Source organism: Camelus dromedarius, chromosome 8, assembly GCF_036321535.1.
Source record: "Camelus dromedarius isolate mCamDro1 chromosome 8, mCamDro1.pat, whole genome shotgun sequence".
Classification (NCBI taxonomy): domain Eukaryota; kingdom Metazoa; phylum Chordata; class Mammalia; order Artiodactyla; family Camelidae; genus Camelus; species Camelus dromedarius.
In genome coordinates, this window is record NC_087443.1 from 18,872,609 (window position 1) to 18,890,166 (window position 17,558).

General features: G+C 35.0%; 1 protein-coding gene across 5 annotated transcripts in view; it reads right to left on the reverse strand.

Annotated features, from left to right (window-relative positions):
- Nucleotides 1-17,558, reverse strand: part of ZFAND4 (zinc finger AN1-type containing 4) — a 61,130-nt gene that overhangs the window by 34,574 nt on the left and 8,998 nt on the right. The window lies entirely within an intron of this gene.

Genomic DNA, 17,558 nt, shown 5'->3' on the forward strand with positions numbered 1-17,558 from the left:
AACCTATACACATTCTCCTGTATAATTTAAATCATCTGTAGATTATTTATAATACCTAATACAATATAAATACTATGTAAATAGTTGCCAGCATGATGCAAATTCAAGTTCTGCTTTTTGGAACTTCCTAGAATTTTTTCCCCAATATTTCTGATCCACGGTTGGTTAAATCCTCAGATGCAGAACCAGAGGATACGAAAGGCTGACTGTATATACAAATATTGAATCACTGTGTTGTATACCTGGAACTAATAAAATGCCAATTATATCTAAATTTAAAAATATATGGAACACTTAATTTAGTTTACTGCCCTTAGGGGACTGTATTCTAAAAGTCTGTTCCCAGAGTAACATGTCCCTGTGGAATGATGACTGTTTACATGTGAGTTTACTTAGTGAGTCAGATGGCATCTTTCACACTTCTTCTGAATGGAAAGGTTAATAATCTTGAAAAAGCACAGAAAATTTAATTTCCCATAATAGAAAATCCCCTCCACCTCAATGTTTGAATGTGATTATAGTCCACCACTGCATATTAACATGATTTTTTGTAGAGCCTGAACACCAGTTAAAGAATAATTCAATCTTGAAAACAAAAGTGTATTATGGGCAATTTTCAGTGCTGAAGATTATGGCCTGTAAGATAGTTTCTTTACATTTCTGTGATGTTAAAAGAATATTAAGGCAGATTCCATATTCCAGCATAATATAAACTTTTTTTTTTGGCAAACTGTACATTTGAATGCCCAAAGAAAATCTGGACTATACCAGCCAGAGAGCGAGCACTATCCACTCAATAAAACATTTAATGGATACAGTTGCTGGTGTTGATGAATATCTTTTTCAAATATCTCACATACTGCCTTCTCAAATTACTTTTGCTTAGGACACTATACAATAAGTTGACTAGAATAATAGCAGTAGTGCTGTATGTGTTAGTGTGTATTATTATAAGGCAGGCACTGTTATAAATGCTTGACCTGTATTATCAAAATTTAACTGCAACAACAGTAATCTTGTGAAGCAGGCATCACCATTATGCTTATTTCACAGATGATAAAACTGAAGCACTGAGAGATTACGTGACACACAGAGAGTATATGGATTAGAGAGGTAAAACCCCAGCAGGCTAACTCGAGATTGCACCCAATATTTATGCTAATTAGCATCTAGAAAATCAGGCCCCATAAAACAAAAGTAGCTGTCTGCGTGTATGTTTCAGTAGTGCTGACTGTTAGTAGACCGAATATTCCAAAAGATCATCATGGAATACAGCCCATAGGGGCTGGGGAAGTAGATATACATGTAATTCCCAAAGGGACCAGTTCACTTCTTTCGCTTCCAGCTAAAAAAGAATGCCAGTAAGGAAAGGCTTTTAAACTAGAAATTATTTCATGTTAAAAGTATTTTAATATTAAAAAAAAATTTTAATGTGCCTTGGTCATCTTTTCGATCAAAATTACAGAATTTCACCAGGATAACTACATAAAGTAATTTGGGTAGGTAATACCATATTTTCATACAACCAATGTTGTATAGTATTATTTTGTTAAAACAAACAAACTTTAGAACTGGATTAAAGACAAAGTAACATCACTGCTTAAACACAATTCCTGTAAGCATTTTTAATGGACTTAGCTATCAGTTAGCAGGCTAAAAAAAATAGAAGGCTGGCAGGCATGACAGGGTGGCAAGAAACATCCAAGACTGAACTGTGGTCCTGGTGGCCACTTGAGTTGCTGGATGACTTTGAGGAAGTCACCAACCTCTGTGAGCCTGAGTGTCCTCACTTGCACATTTAAAAAGACTAGGGTTCCTGTGCCATGAAGCTTTTAGAATCTCATATATACAAAGTAAAGCAACTTTCCATTAAAATAGGATTTCCAGATTTTGCAAACAGAAATCTGGCAACTCTGTTTAAGGGTGTCCCTTTACCTTTACCCTCAACTCTTACTTCGTACAATTATATCCAGAAAAAAATAATTCCTATTAAACAAACCATGTCTTCCCAAAAGACAGAGTACACACATACAGATTCTACAGTCAGTGTTTCTGAAACTTCTTACAAATTAAAACATTTGTTTATTATAAAAATAATGACTTATGAAAAATAGACAACACAGAAATATACAAAAGAAAATTAAAACTACATGTAATTAAAATCCTATAAAACCTATTTTAAATATTTGGGTATATTTCCTTTTAAAACTTATTTTTTAACAAAATGGGAATATACTTTGAGCTGTTTCATCAATTGGTTTCACTTAATATATTGTATACATTTTTTCACATCAATAAAATGAAAATATACATTGTATGTTATGACTAGATAGTACTCTAGCATATGTTTCTATCATAACTTTTTTGCCTAGTCCTCTGCTAAGATATATTTTCACCTATCAAATTTTTCTCTATTATAAACAAAGCTGTGATAAGTGATACAAGAGTGCATGTGTATTTGAGAATGTGTGTGTCTTAGTCTGCTTGAGGCTGTAACAAAATACCACAGACCGGGTGGCTTAAACAAGAGAAATTTTTCACAGTTCTGGAGGCTGGGAAGTCCAAGATCAAAGTGCCAGTTTTGTTCTGAAGCCTCTTCTCTTGGCTTGTAGGTGGCCGGCATTTCCTGGTGTGCTCAGGTGATTACTTTATGAGTGTGCACACAGAAAAGGGGAATTCCTAGGTGTCTCTTCTTACAAAGGCACTAATCCCATCAAGGGGGTCCCACCCTTATAACCTCATCTAACCCAAACAATGACTCAAATGTGCTTATTGTGTCTTCTTTAGAATTTTCACACAGATACGTTAATGTTTGAGAACATGTTCATATCTGCATTTAGAAAATAAACCAGAACCAAGAGGACTGATGGATAATTAAAGACAATGTTGAACCATGGCTCCCATCTCCCAGTGTTTCCTCCCCAAACAATAGAGAACAATAAGGAGGGAAATAAATCCACACAGAAACTATAGCTTCAGCCCTTAAAACTTAAAGACAGAAAATGTCCAAACTTCAAAATGATTAGGAATAAAAAGGGGCAATCACTCTATGCCAGTGTGGGAAGTCTCATGATCCTGCTCCTGCAGCGCTGATTAACAAACTCTGGAGGAGTTAGAGACGGAAGCTAGTGACAGTATACAAGTTCAGTACAAAACCACAGTAAGAAAGAAGGCATTTTCTAAGTCTGAAAAGTCTACCAAAAGGACTCAGATTGGAATACTACCTACAAGGAAAGGACTTTAAAGCCAAGCAGCTTGAAGGAGCTTCTGCAGGAGGCTCACAGCAACAAAGGAAGAGCATCCCTTAGTAGTTCAGTGGTCAGGGGGAAAGGGAGAAAAGGGTAAAAACTTACAGTCCTTCAAGACAAAAGAGAACCACAAAACTGGAGGACTCACAACTGCTCCCACTCCCCACCATCATGACAAAACAGACATAAAACATCTATTAAAATATCTGGACATTGTTATACTGACAGAGTACCATTAAGTAGTATCTATAAAACATACAAATATCACAAAAATCAACAGGAGAAAAAAATTAACAAATCCATACAGAGTTAATAGTAAAATCTAAAAAACAAAATTCCACATCTATCAACCACGGTAAATTTTACCCAGAAAAATAACCATGAAGCAAAAGAAAACTGAAAGGTCACTCCTCAAGCAGAGTTAAACATACTCAAGCATTTGAAGATCCAAAAAACCACTCTGAATCAAAAATTCAAAAATTAAGAGTAGAAAATGTCCAAGCAGGAAGGGGAATGAAAAAGATTGCTGACTGAACTCAGAAAAGAAATAGAGGAAAAAGACAAAATTACCCCAAAAATAAAGAATAAACTACAAGACACCAAAAGATAATATACTCAGATAAACACTTAGTAAAGGACAAGGTAGGAAAACAGCAAAGAGTATGAAAATGACATAAGGAAGGAAAAAGGGTCAGAGAGAAAGTAGTAGGAATGGAAGACAGGCCAAGAAGGAATAATATTCATATTATCAAAGCCCCTAAAAAAGAAAAACAAAATAGTGGAACAGAACTAATATTTAGAACTATAATCCTGGAATATTTCCAGAAATAGAAGACCTGAATCTACACATTAAAAGGACCCACTAGGTATCTGGGAAAATTAACCCAGAACTATTGTGCCCAAGACATATCCTAAGAATAAAACTATTTGATTTCAATGACAAAGATAAAATCTCCAACAGTTGCATAAAAAAAAATCAAACAACTTATAAGGCAAAAGAATTAGAGTGGACTCAACAAGAAAACAATGTGATTTTAAAATGAGCAAAGAGACTTGAAGAGACATTTCCCCCAAAGAAGAAATACGGATGGCCAACAGGTACATGAAAAGATAGTCAACATCACTAATCATCAGAGAACTGCACATCAAAACCACAATGAGATATCATACCCATAAGGATGTCCACTATCAACCTAAGAAAATAACAAGTGTTGGTAAGGATATGGAGAAGCTGGAACACTGTGCCTTACTAGTGGGAATATAAAACTGTGCAGCCACAGTGGAAAACAGCATGAAGGCTTCTCAAAACATTAAGAATAGAATTACTATATGATCCAGCAAACCTGGGGCATATATCCAGAGGGAACTCTAATTCAAAAAGATACATGTACCTCAATGTTCACAGTAGCACTATACACAATAGCCAAGACATGGAAGCAACCTAAATGACCATTGACAGATGACTGGATAAAGAAGCTACGGTATATTTATACAATGGAATACTACTCAGTGATAAAAAAAAAACAGACAAAGGCTTGATCTCCATAATATATAAGCAGCTCGTATGACTTAATCAGAAAAAAGCAAACAACCCAATCCAAAAATGGGCAGAAGACCTTTAAACAAGCAATTCTCCAAGGAAGACATACAAATGATCAATAGACACATGAAAAAATGCTCAATATCACTAATTATCAGAGAAATGCAAATCAAAACTACAATGAGGTATCACCTCACACCAGTCAGAATGGCCATCATTCAAAAATCCACAAGTGACAAATGCTGGAGAGGCTGTGGAGAAAAGGGAACCCTCCTACACTGCTGGTGGGAATGCAGTTTGGCGCAGCCACTGAGGAAAACAGTATGGAGATTCCTCAAAAGACTAGGAATAGACTTACCATATGACCCAGGAATCCCACTCCTGGGCTTATATCCAGAAGGAACCCTACTTCAGGATGACACCTGCACCCCAATGTTCATAGCAGCATTATTTACAATAGCCAAGACATGGAAACAGCCTAAATGTCCATCAACAGGTGACTGGATAAAGAAGATGTGGTATATTTATACAATGGAATACTACTCAGCCATAAAAACCGACAACATAACGCCATTTGCAGCAACATGGATGCTCCTGGAGAATGTCATTCCAAGTGAAGTAAGCCAGAAAGAGAAAGAAAGATACCATATGAGATCGCTCATATGTGGAATCTAAAACAAAACAAAACAAAACAAAAAAACCAAAAAACCAAACAAAGCATAAATACAGAACAGAAATAGACTCATAGACATAGAATACAGACTTGTGGTTGCCTAGGGGGTGGGGGGTAGGAAGAGATAGACTTGGATTTCAAAATTGTAAAATAGATAAACAAGATTATACTGTATAGCACAGGGAGATATATACAAGATCTTATGGTAGCTCACAGAGAAAGGAATGTGACAATGAATATATATATGTTCATGTATAATTGAAAAATTGTGCTCTACACTGGAATTTGACACAACATTGTAAAAAGATTATAAGTCAATAAAAAATGTTTAAAAAAAACCAGATGACTGGATAAAGAAGATGTGGTATATTTATACAATGGAATACTATTCAGCCATAAAAACTGACAACATAACGCCATTTGCAGCAACATGGATGCTCCTGGAGAATGTCATTCTAAGTGAAGTAAGCCAGAAAGAGAAAGAAAAATACCATATGAGATCGCTCACGTGTGGAATCTAAAATAAATAAATAAATAAACAAACAAACAAACAAATACATACATACATACATACATATATACATAAAAAACAGAAACAGACTCATAGACATAGAATACAAACTTGTGGTTGCCAGGGGGACGGGAGGTGGGAATGGACAGACTGGGATTTCAAAGTGTAGACCAGATAGACAAGATTGTACTGTGTAGCACAGGGGAATATATACAGGATCTTGTGGTGGCTCACAGCGAAAGAGAATGTGACAATGAATGTATGTATGTTCATGTATAACTGAAAAATTGTGCTTTACACTGGAATTTGACACAACATTGTAAAGTGACTATAACTCAATAAAATAATTTTTTAATAAAAATGCCATTGCAGCAACATGGATGTAACTAGAGATTGTCATTCTTAGTGAAGTAAGCCAGAAAGAGAAAGAAAAATGCCATATGATATCATTCATATGTGGAATCTAAAAAAAAAAAAAAAAAAAAAAAGAGGACACTAATGAACTAATCTAAAAAACAGAAACATACCTGCAGACATAGTAAACAATCTTATGGTTACCAGGGGAAAAGGAAGGGGAAGGGATAAATTTGGGAGTTTGAGATTTGCAAATGCTAGCCACTACACATAACAGTAGATTTAAAAAGCCCAAATTTCTTCTGTATAGCACAGGGAACTACATTCAATATCTTGTAATAACCTTTAATGAAAAAGAATATGTAAACAAATATATGTGTGTATATATATGCATGACTGGGACATTATGCTGTACACCAGAAGTTGACACATTGTAACTGACAATATTCAATTAAGAAATTAAAAATAGAATGAAAACACAATAATTCAAAACGTCTGTGATGCAGCAAAAACAGTTCTAAGAGGGGAGTTTATAGTGATAAAAGCTTACCTGAAGAAACAAGAAAAATATCAAATAAACAATCTAATGTTACATCTAAAGCAACTAGAGAAAGAAGAAGAAACAAAACCCAAAGTTAGTAAAAGAAATCATAAAGATTAGAGCATAAGTAAATGGAATAGAGACTAAAAAACATAGAAAAGATCAATGAAACCAAAAGCTAGTTCTTTGAAAAGATAAACAAAATTGAGAGGGAGGGTATAGCTCAGCGGTAGAGTGATTGCTTAGCAAGCATGAGGTCCTGGGTTCAATCCCCAGTACCTCCATTAGTAAATAAATAAACCTAATTACCTCCTCCCCCTAGGAAGAAGTTTAACTTCCTTAATAAAAAAAAGAATGAAAAGAAAAGGACAGGATAAACAAAATTGATAAACCTTTAGTCAGACTCATCAAGGAAAAAAAGGGAGAGGCCCCAAATTAATAAAATCAGAAATGAAAAAGGAGAAGTTACAATTGATACCACAGAACTACAAGGGATCATAAGTGGCTACTATGAGCTACTATACCAACAAAAAGGACAACCTAGAAGAAATGGACAACTTTTTAGAAAGGTACAATTTGCCAAAACTGAACCAAGAAGATATAGAAAATATGAATAGACCTATTACCAGTACTTAAATCAAATCAGTACTTAAAAATGCCCCAAAAGTAAAAGTCCAGGACCAGATGGCTTCACAGACAAATTCTATCAAACATTTAGAAAAGAGTTAAACCTATCCTTCTGAAATTATTCCAAAAAATTGCAGAGGAAGGAACATTACCAATATCGTAGTATGAAGCCACCATCACCTTGATACCAAAACCAGACAGATATCACACACACAAAAAATTACAGGCCAATATCACTTATAAATATAGATGTAAAAATTCTCAACAAAATACTAGCAAATTGACTCCAACAATGCATTAAAATGATCATACACCATGATCAAGTGGGATTTATCCCAGGGATGCAAGCGTTTTTCAATATCTGCAAATAAATCAATGTGATATATCACATTAACAAACTGAAGAATAAAAACCATATGATCATCTCAATAAATGCAGAAAAAGCTTTGATAAAATTCAATATCCATTTATGATAAAAACTCTCCAGAAAGTGGGCACAGATCGAACATACCTCAACATAATAAAAGCCATATATGACAAACCCACAGCTAACATCATACTTAATGGGGAAGAGCTGAATGCATTTCCTCTAAGATCAAGAACAAGACAAGAAAGCCCACTCCTGCAATTTCATTCAACATAATTTTGGAAGTCCTAGCCACAGCAATCAGAGAAGAAAAAGAAATATGGGGAATCCAAATTGGAAAAGAAGTAAAATTGTCACTGTTTAAGGATGACATGATACTATACATAGAAAATCCTAAAGAACCAACCAGAAAACTACTAGAGCTCATCAATGAACTTGGTAAAGTTGCAGGATACAAAATTCATATACATAAATCTGTTGCATGTCTACACACTAACAATGAAACAGCAGGAAAAGAAATTAAGGAAACAATCCCATTTACTATCACATCAGAAAGTATAAAATACCTAGGAATAAACCTACCTACGGAGGCAAAGGACCTGTACTCCAAAAACTGTAAAACACTGATGAAAGAAATTGAAGATGACAGAAACAGATGGAAGAATATACCATGTTCTTGGACTGGAAAAATCAATATTGTTAAAATGGCCATGTTACCAAAGCAATACACAGATTGAATGCAATCCCTATCAAATTACCAATGACATTTTTCACAGACCTGGAACAAAAAAAAGTTAAAATTTCTAAGGAAAACACAAAAGACCCCAAATAGCCAAAACAATCTTAAGAAAGAAGAACAGAGCTGGGGGAATAACTATCCCTTCTTCAGACTACACTACAAAGCCACCATAATCAAAACTATACGGTACTGGCATAAAAACAGACACATAGATCAACGGAACAGGATAGAAACTTCAGAAATAAACCCACGCACTTACAGTCAATTAATCTACGACAATGGAAGCAAGAATATATAATGGAGAAAAGAGTCACTTCAATAAGTGCTGAGAAAACTGGACAGCTGCCTGTAAAAGAATGAAATTAGGACATTCTCTAATATCATATAAAAAATAAACTCAAAATGGATTAAAGATCTAAATGTAAGACGAGATACTATAAAACTTTTCGAGGAAAACTTAGGCATAACACTCTGACATAAAGCACAGCAATATTTTTTTTGAATGAGCTCCTAGAGTAATGGAAATAAAAGCAAAAATAAACAAATGGGACCTAATTAAAGCTAAAAGCTTTTGCACAGCTAAGGATACAATCAACAAAATGAAAACACAACCTACAGAATGGAAGAAAATATTTGCAAATGATGCAACCAACAAGAGATTAATTTCCAAAATATACAGATAGCTCATACAGCTTAATATCAAAAAACAAGCAACCAAATCAAAAAACGAGCAGAATATGAAAATATATATATATAAAATTGAATAAAAAAACTGAATCACTATGTACATCAGAAATTAACACTATAAACTGCCTACACTTCAATTTTAAAAAAAAGATTAACAATAACAACAAAAACTCAGCAGAAGACCTAAATAGACATTTCCCCAAAGAAGACACACAGATGACCAACAGGCACATCAAAAAATGCCCAATATTGCTAATTATTAGAGAAACACGCATCAAAACTACAATGAGGTATCACCTCACACCAGTCAGAATGGCTGAAAAGTCTAAAAAGTCTAAAAATAATAAATCCTGAAGAGAGTGTGGAGAAAAAGGAAACTCCTACACTGTTGGTGGGACTGTAGTTTGGTGCAGCCACTATGGAGGACAGAATGGAGGTTCCTTAAAAAACTAAAAACAGACTTATATGATCCAGCAATCCCCCTCCTGGGCATATATCCAGTGAAAACTCTAATTCAAAAAGATAGATACCCCACAATGTGCAAAACAGCACTATTTACAATAGGCAAGACATGGAAGCCATCTAAATGTCCACTGACAGATGACTAGATAAAGAAGTTGTGGTATATTTAATATACACACACACGTACACACACAATGGAATACTACTCAACCATAAAAAAGAATGAAATAATACCATTTGCAGCAACATGGATGGACCCAGAGATTATCACATTAAGTAAAGTCAGACAAAGACAAATATCATTTGATAAAATTTATATGCAGAACCTGGAAAAATGATACAAACAAACTTATTTACAAAACCGAAATTGACTCACAGACATAGAAAACAAACTTATGGCTACCAAGGGGGAAAGTGGGGGGATGGAGGTGGTATGGCACGAGGAAGGAATAAATTAGGAGTTTGGGATTAACATATACACACTACTATATATTAAATAGATAAGTAACAAGGACCTACTGTATAGCACAGGGAAGTATATTCAATATCTGTAATAACCTAGAATGGAAAAAAACCTGAAAAATAATATATATGTGAATTTATATATAGCAATCACTTTGCTGTACACCTGAAACTAACACTATAAATTAACTATACCTCAATTTAAAAAATGGTTAAATTAAAAAATGAAAAACTAAAAAAAACTTACATTTATGAGACATTTGAAAACCTGATGGCTGACAGGATATCTGATGTTATTAAGGAATTATTTTACTTTTTCAGGTGTAATAATGTAACGTTTAAGGAAAAGAGATCTAATCTTTTAGAGACAGACACTGCAATATTTATGAATGAAATGATAAGCTGGAATTTACTTCAAAATAATATGGAGAGGGAAAGTCATTGGGTATGATTAAACAAGATTGGCCATGGGGGAAAAAAGAAATTAGAAAAAGAGCAAATTAAACCCAAAGTAAGCCAAAACATAATTTATAAAACCAAAATAGAAATCAATGAAATAGAAAACAGAAAAAACGAGAGAGAAAATCAATGAAAGCAAAATCTGATTCTTTAAAAGTTCATTAAAATTAATAAAGACTGATTTTTTTCTAATAATATGCAAAATACCAGTATTGGGAATGAGAGGGGTGACATCACTACAGATTCTACAGATACTGAATGAATAAGGGAATATTATAAACTCTATGCCAATAAAATTCAACAACAGATAAACACAATCCCTGAAAGACACAGGCTACTCAAGTATACTCAAGGAGAAAAAGATACCCTGAAGAGCTCCATATTTATTAAAGAGAAAGCTTCACGTTTGAGGATATAATACCAATTCTACTCTCTACCCAAAGGCTGGAAAGGAAGGAATAGTCCCAGTTCATTCAGTGGGGGCAGTATTACCCTGACACCAAAACCAGACATTACAAGATAAAATCAGTATCTTTTACGAACAAAGACAGAAATTCTAACACAAAATTTCGGCAAACAATTCAACAACATATTGAAAAGATAACACAACATGATCAAGTAAAGTTAATTCTAGGATTGCTGGCTTAATATTTTAAAAATCATTATAATTGAAACTTTCCAGGAAAATACAGAAATTTTTGTGACCTCAGACTAGACAAAGATTTATTAAGTATGACATCCACATCCATAAAAAATTTTAAAAATAGGACTTCAGCAAATTAACATTTATGCTCTTCAAAAGACATTGTTAAGAGAATAAACAGGCAAGTCACAGTATAGAAGAAAATCTCAGCAAAATGTGTATATGATTAAAAACCTGTACTCAGAATAAAGAATTCTTAGAACTCAACAAAGAAAATTAAAAAAACAGATTTTTTTAAAGGAGTAAATTAAGTTCATGAAGATGCTCGATATAACTAGTCATTAGGGAAATGCACATTAAAACCACAATGAGGTATCACTAAATGCCTATTAGAATGACTAAAGAAGACTGACCATACCAAGTGTTAACAAGGATATGGAAGAAAAAAAGAATCCTCCATGCTTCTTCCCAGCTGCATCCTCTTCCCTCCACCCCGAGTAATTATCATTCCAAATTTGGTGTGGATTATCCTTCTGCTTTTTGTTACTGCTTTATTTCAATACATGGCATTGTTTCTTTGCCACTTTCTGATCTTCATATAAGTGGAATCATAGCATGTGTGTTCCTCTATGATTTGCTTTTTTTAATTCACCATTTTTTAATTTATCCATGTCATGTATGAAGTTATTATTCCATTACTTTTTCCTGTTGTAGACTATTTCATAGAATTTGACTCCAGTGTATGACACATATATTTACGTATACCACAATTTATCTATTCTAGTGTAGTCATTTGAGTTGTTACTAGATTTTTGACATTATCAAAAAGACTACTATGAACATCCCTCTACATGACTTGTTCACATGTTTTACTTCAGAATGTATTTTATAAGTAACTTTATTAATACAGAAATACCAGCTTTCTTCAGGTTAGTATTTTCCTGGTATACCTTTTCAATTCTTTTGCTTTCAACATTTTGGGGTCCTTATATTTGTAGATTAGGTTTCTTACAAACAGTATTTCACATGAGTTTTTTTAAACCATTCTGTCAATGGTGGTTTTTCAATAGAGACTTTTATCCACTTTACATTTTAGGGATTACTGACATTTCTATTCATTTTTACTACCTTATTTTGTGCTTTGCAATTGTTCTAACTACCTGCTTCCTTTATGTATTTAAACAGATGGAAGAAGGTCAGGCAATTCTGTCATTTGGAAATTATACATCTCTATTTCTAATGTCTAGTGATTAATTTAGAAATTTAAATTATCATATTTAATAAAATAAAGTCTAAAGGTAATCACATCTTTAACCTCCTCATGAACAATGCTGGAAGCCTTACCATTCTCATTACAAACAACTGACTTGTATGTCATTGCTTCCAGGATTTTTAATTCAGTTTTTCAAATCTTCATTGTTTTATTAAGTAAACGTTTATTTAGATTTACCCACAACTTAATTTTTTTAATGTTGATTGAATACTGATTGAAATTGACACTTCACCAAAGACCGAATAGACATTTCACCAAAACATAATCAATAAGCAAATAAAAGTATGCTAAAAATCACTAGGTAAGGAGATACAAATTAAAACTATAATGGGATATCACCAAGATCTAGTAGAATAGCAAAAAAGAAACAAAAACAACCCAGACAATACCACGTTCTCATGATACAAAGCAACTAGAACTTCAGACATTACTCACAGAAATACAAACTGGTACAGCCACGCTAGAAAACAGTTTGGCAGTTTCTTATTAAATTAAATAAACACTACACAACTCAGCAATTCCACTCCTAGGTATTTACCCAGGTGATACGAAAACCTATGCACCCATAAAAAACTGTAAAGTTAAAATTACTTTATTCATAATCACCAAAAATTGAAAACAAACCAAGTGTCCCTCAATTTGGGAATGAATAAGTGTAGTATATCCACACAATGGAACACTAATTGGCCATAAACAGAATGCACTATTTGTATTGATATATGGAACAATATGAATAAAGCTCAAATGCATTATGTATTATATATAAGAGAAAGAAAGCAGACTCAAAAGGCCAAATACTGTTATATACAGTTACATGAAATTCTGGAAAAGGTAAAATTATAAGGACAGAGACAGATTAGTGGATGCCAGGAGCCAAGCTTACAGGAAGATATTGACTACAAGGGCACAGGAGAATTTTTGTGGACAATGGAACTGTTCTGTATCTTGATTGTGGTGGTAGTTATGGGACAGTAATGTTTGTCAATAACGACAGAACTATATGCTAGTTATGGGTTGAACTGTGTCTCCCAAGAGTTCATATATTTAAGTTCTAACCCTTACTACCTTAGGATCTGACCTTACTTGGAGATAGGGCTTTTACAGATATAATCAAGTTAAAATGAGTTTATTAAGGAGGGCCCTAATCCAATATGACTAGTGTCCTTATAAAAGGGGGAAATTTGGAGAAAGAGAGAGACATACACAGGATGATTAAGAAGATTGGAGTGATGTTTCTACAAGCTAAGGAACAGGAGAGATTCCCAGAAGCTAGACATGGTACAGATTTCCTCTAAGAGCTCTCAGAAGGACCCAATAATGCCAACACCTTGACTTTGGGATTTTAGCCTCTAAAATTGTGACATAATACATTTCTATTCTTTATGCCACTCAGTTTGTGGTACCTTGTTATAGCAGCCCTAGAAAACTAACACTAAAAATGGTGAATTTCACAATATGTAAATTATATCTTCATTAAAAATGGAATGAAGGTGTATGCTAGATCTTGTTCAATATTATTGATCAGAATAAACTGTAAAAGTGATCAAATCTATCTAATCCTATATATAATGTGGTTGCAGAGCTGCTCTTACGATTTTTAAACAAAATAAAATATTTTCGGCAAAACAAACACTGAGAATAAAATTCAACTTAAGAAAAAACATGCAGGATATAGCTAATACAGTTCTCGGAAAGAAATTTTAAGTCATAAATGGTTATATTAAAAAGAAAGTTGACAATTTCAGCTTCAGTTACAACATGTAAAGAGCATGTAAGTTGCCACTCCCAACCTTACAACAAGAATAAAGCTGAATAAACTGAAAAAGAACAACTTTTCTTGGAGCCATTAGAGAAATGAGGTAGGAGGGCAAACCACCACCCTTAAATCTACAGAGATAGGAAAATCCAAACAGGTGCAGCCATGATCCACTTACTGGAAGCAGAAGCTCTAGAGACATAAACTGGAAGGAACACTTACCAGCACCACGCCCTAACCAACTGAGCTAACCAGCCGGTTGGAAGGAACACTTAAATGGTAGTTTCATGAACTACTGGAGACTGAGTATGGACTAGCATGAGACTGAGGAATTCCTGGGGGCCTCAGTCTTAGTGGTGCTACCACACTTTTGACAGTTTTATCTCTAGAAACTCCATCAGGTTCTTTCTCTGAAGAATCAAGAAAGATTTCCTTGCAGCTCAGGCAGAGGGAGGGGGAACACAAACATTATGAAAAATCCCAGAGCATTCTCCATAATAAAGGCCAACTCACTTTATCAGAGCCTTATCCCACCTGGGAGAAAGATATTTCACAGATTCCAGACCTTTCCAGGCTTCCTACCTCACCTAAGTTCATTGTGGGGTGGGGAGAGGTGAGAAGCTAAGAAACACTTTGAAGGTGACAGCCCAGGGACATGGGCCCACTAAAAGACAGATTTAATCATTAGATAATAGGGAAGGTTCCCCCTCCCTTAATACTTTACCACCACACTAACCAACTGTAGTTTAATAACATTGGATTAAAACCGAAAGAGATTCAGGATACAGATTCTTTCGAAGGAGGAGTTCTCAAGGAAACCTAAAGACAACAGCAAAGACAAAACAAGGGAACTAGAGGAATTTGAAGCCTCTGGCATTTACAGCTACAGCAAACATTAAGCACAGTCCAACTGCTCATCAATTAATACAAAAATTCACACTATATCATAAATTACATAAAGCACTGTATTTAAAGGTGGTAAAAAGGTCCTAATATATATTGCTAATTAGCAAATTACTATTTTTCCCTTTTGCCTGATAATAATCCTCAGTTTAGAAGTTCACCAGAAAAATATACCCTCACACTATTTTTGTATATTCCTACAACATACTTTTAGTGATGCAATTATCTGCACATAAGCTTGTTTAATAAATTATTTTATGTGCTGTTAAAAAAGGCGGGGGGGAGGAACACCACAAACATGACAGACGCAAAACTCTGCCTCACGCTTGCAGGACTGTGCCGAGCTACTCCATATAAAGCACTGGTAGATGGTTACTGTTACCTGATACGGTACACCATGCTTTCAGCAAAAAATTACAAGTCATTGTAATCCTACAGGACAAGACAAAATACAGTCTGAAGAGACAAAACAGTGCTCCTGTCCCTTCAAGGCTCACTTAAAGTCACGCTGTGGGTACTGCTCCTTTCTTCCTACAGTCTCACCATTCCTAAACCAGCACACTCCTTCAAGCCTTTCTCCACAGTCCCCTCCACCTCCCCTCCTATCTCCTTCTATCTCCAACTTACCAGAAGCTGCTCAAAAGGAGAAGCAGTCTGGCAGAGCAACCATCTCCCTGAAGGATTACTCAGCTGTGTCACCTCTGCCTTCCTAATCTATGTAATCCATTTCCCTCTGTCTTGGAGAGTCTCACTCACTATGTTATCCCCAAATGTCTTCCTGGGTAGAAACAGAAAGATCACCTAGAAAAGGATTAAAGTTCACTTTTCATGAAGGATGCCCTCTTGAAGCCTCCTATAGAACAGAATGACTGTCACTGCCCATGGGCTGCAAGAAGTTACAAGAAAACACGGAGAATAGGAGGAAAAGAAGAATGGGGGGAGTGAGGGCTGTAAAGATGACTAACGGGGATAGGAATTTGTATCTATTGACCACTACTGGTACGTGCCACAGACTGAACTGCGTGCCTCCAAAATGTATATCTTGAAGTCCTAACCCCCAATGTGATGGTGCTTGGAGACGGCGCCTTTGGGAGATAATTAGGTTTAGATGAGGTCATGAGGGTTGAGGCCCTTATGGTGGGATCAGTGCCCTTATAAGAGATGCTCCATGCTAGAAGGTGCCTGTCTACAAGACAGGAAGAAAGCCTCACCAAAACCTAACCATGCCGGTATCCTGATCTCAGACTTTCAGCCTCTGGAACCGTGAGAAAATAAATTTCTGTTGTTTAAGCCTCCCTGTGTATAGTATGTTCTTATGACAGCCCAAGCAGACAAAGACAACAGAGATTTTACATATTACATCATTCAGTTTCCCAACTGCAATATTTGTTTTGTAAGTGTCTAAACTAGGATTCAGCTGTCTAATAACTATAAAGCCACTGCTTTTACCCTGACAACATCTCCTCCTACAGAGAACAAGAAGCCTACATCTTGGCTCTGGTCCCAATCTGTCAGTAAATATTTCCCTTGGACAAGTCCCTAATCATCTTTAAGCCCACATTTACTCTTCTGACATGAGAGACAGGATGCTCTCTAGAGTGCTTTTGCTGCATGGAGATTATTCAAAATGCATGAAAGGGGGGGAAATGCAGAGATTATTTGGAACACAAGGAGTTGTTGTTGTTGTTTTTATCTTCCTGATCCTAAAAAGATACCATTGTACCATCATATAAATGAAAAAGGAGAACAAAGTAAAAATAAACTCTCCTGACTCCATATCTCACCAAATCATTTGGGGGGACGAAAGCTTCATATGCCATTAGTGGATGTACTGATGTGGTCAGTGGACTGGCCGCTAACTTCAACAGATGTTAGTTACTGGAGGAATAGCAAATATTCAAAAGCTCATATCAGGATCCTTGACTTTACAAAGATAAAAAAAATTCCAACCCTCCTCATTCTTCTGCAATTTTGAACTTAAAACTGAGCTAGAGCACAGTGCCTTTGTATTACAAGCAAGCTCCAGCTGGCTCAAAAATCAAAGATCCATTTAGTCTTATATCAAACAATTTAATTTCCTAATCTTTACTGGATTTTAACAACTATAAATGGCAAATACCACTTGTTTCAGAACTCTGCCTTCACCTAGCCTGAAGTGGAAAGGAATCTCTAACAACAATTTTTCCACATTTCTCAGTATGTTTCCTAGAGATGGTTTTTATGTCAAATGCAATTTGCGTTGTAAAACCCAGTTTAAGTGAAGGCCTTTCAGTATAAGAATATAGGCTTGTCTCCCAAACACAAAAACTCTAT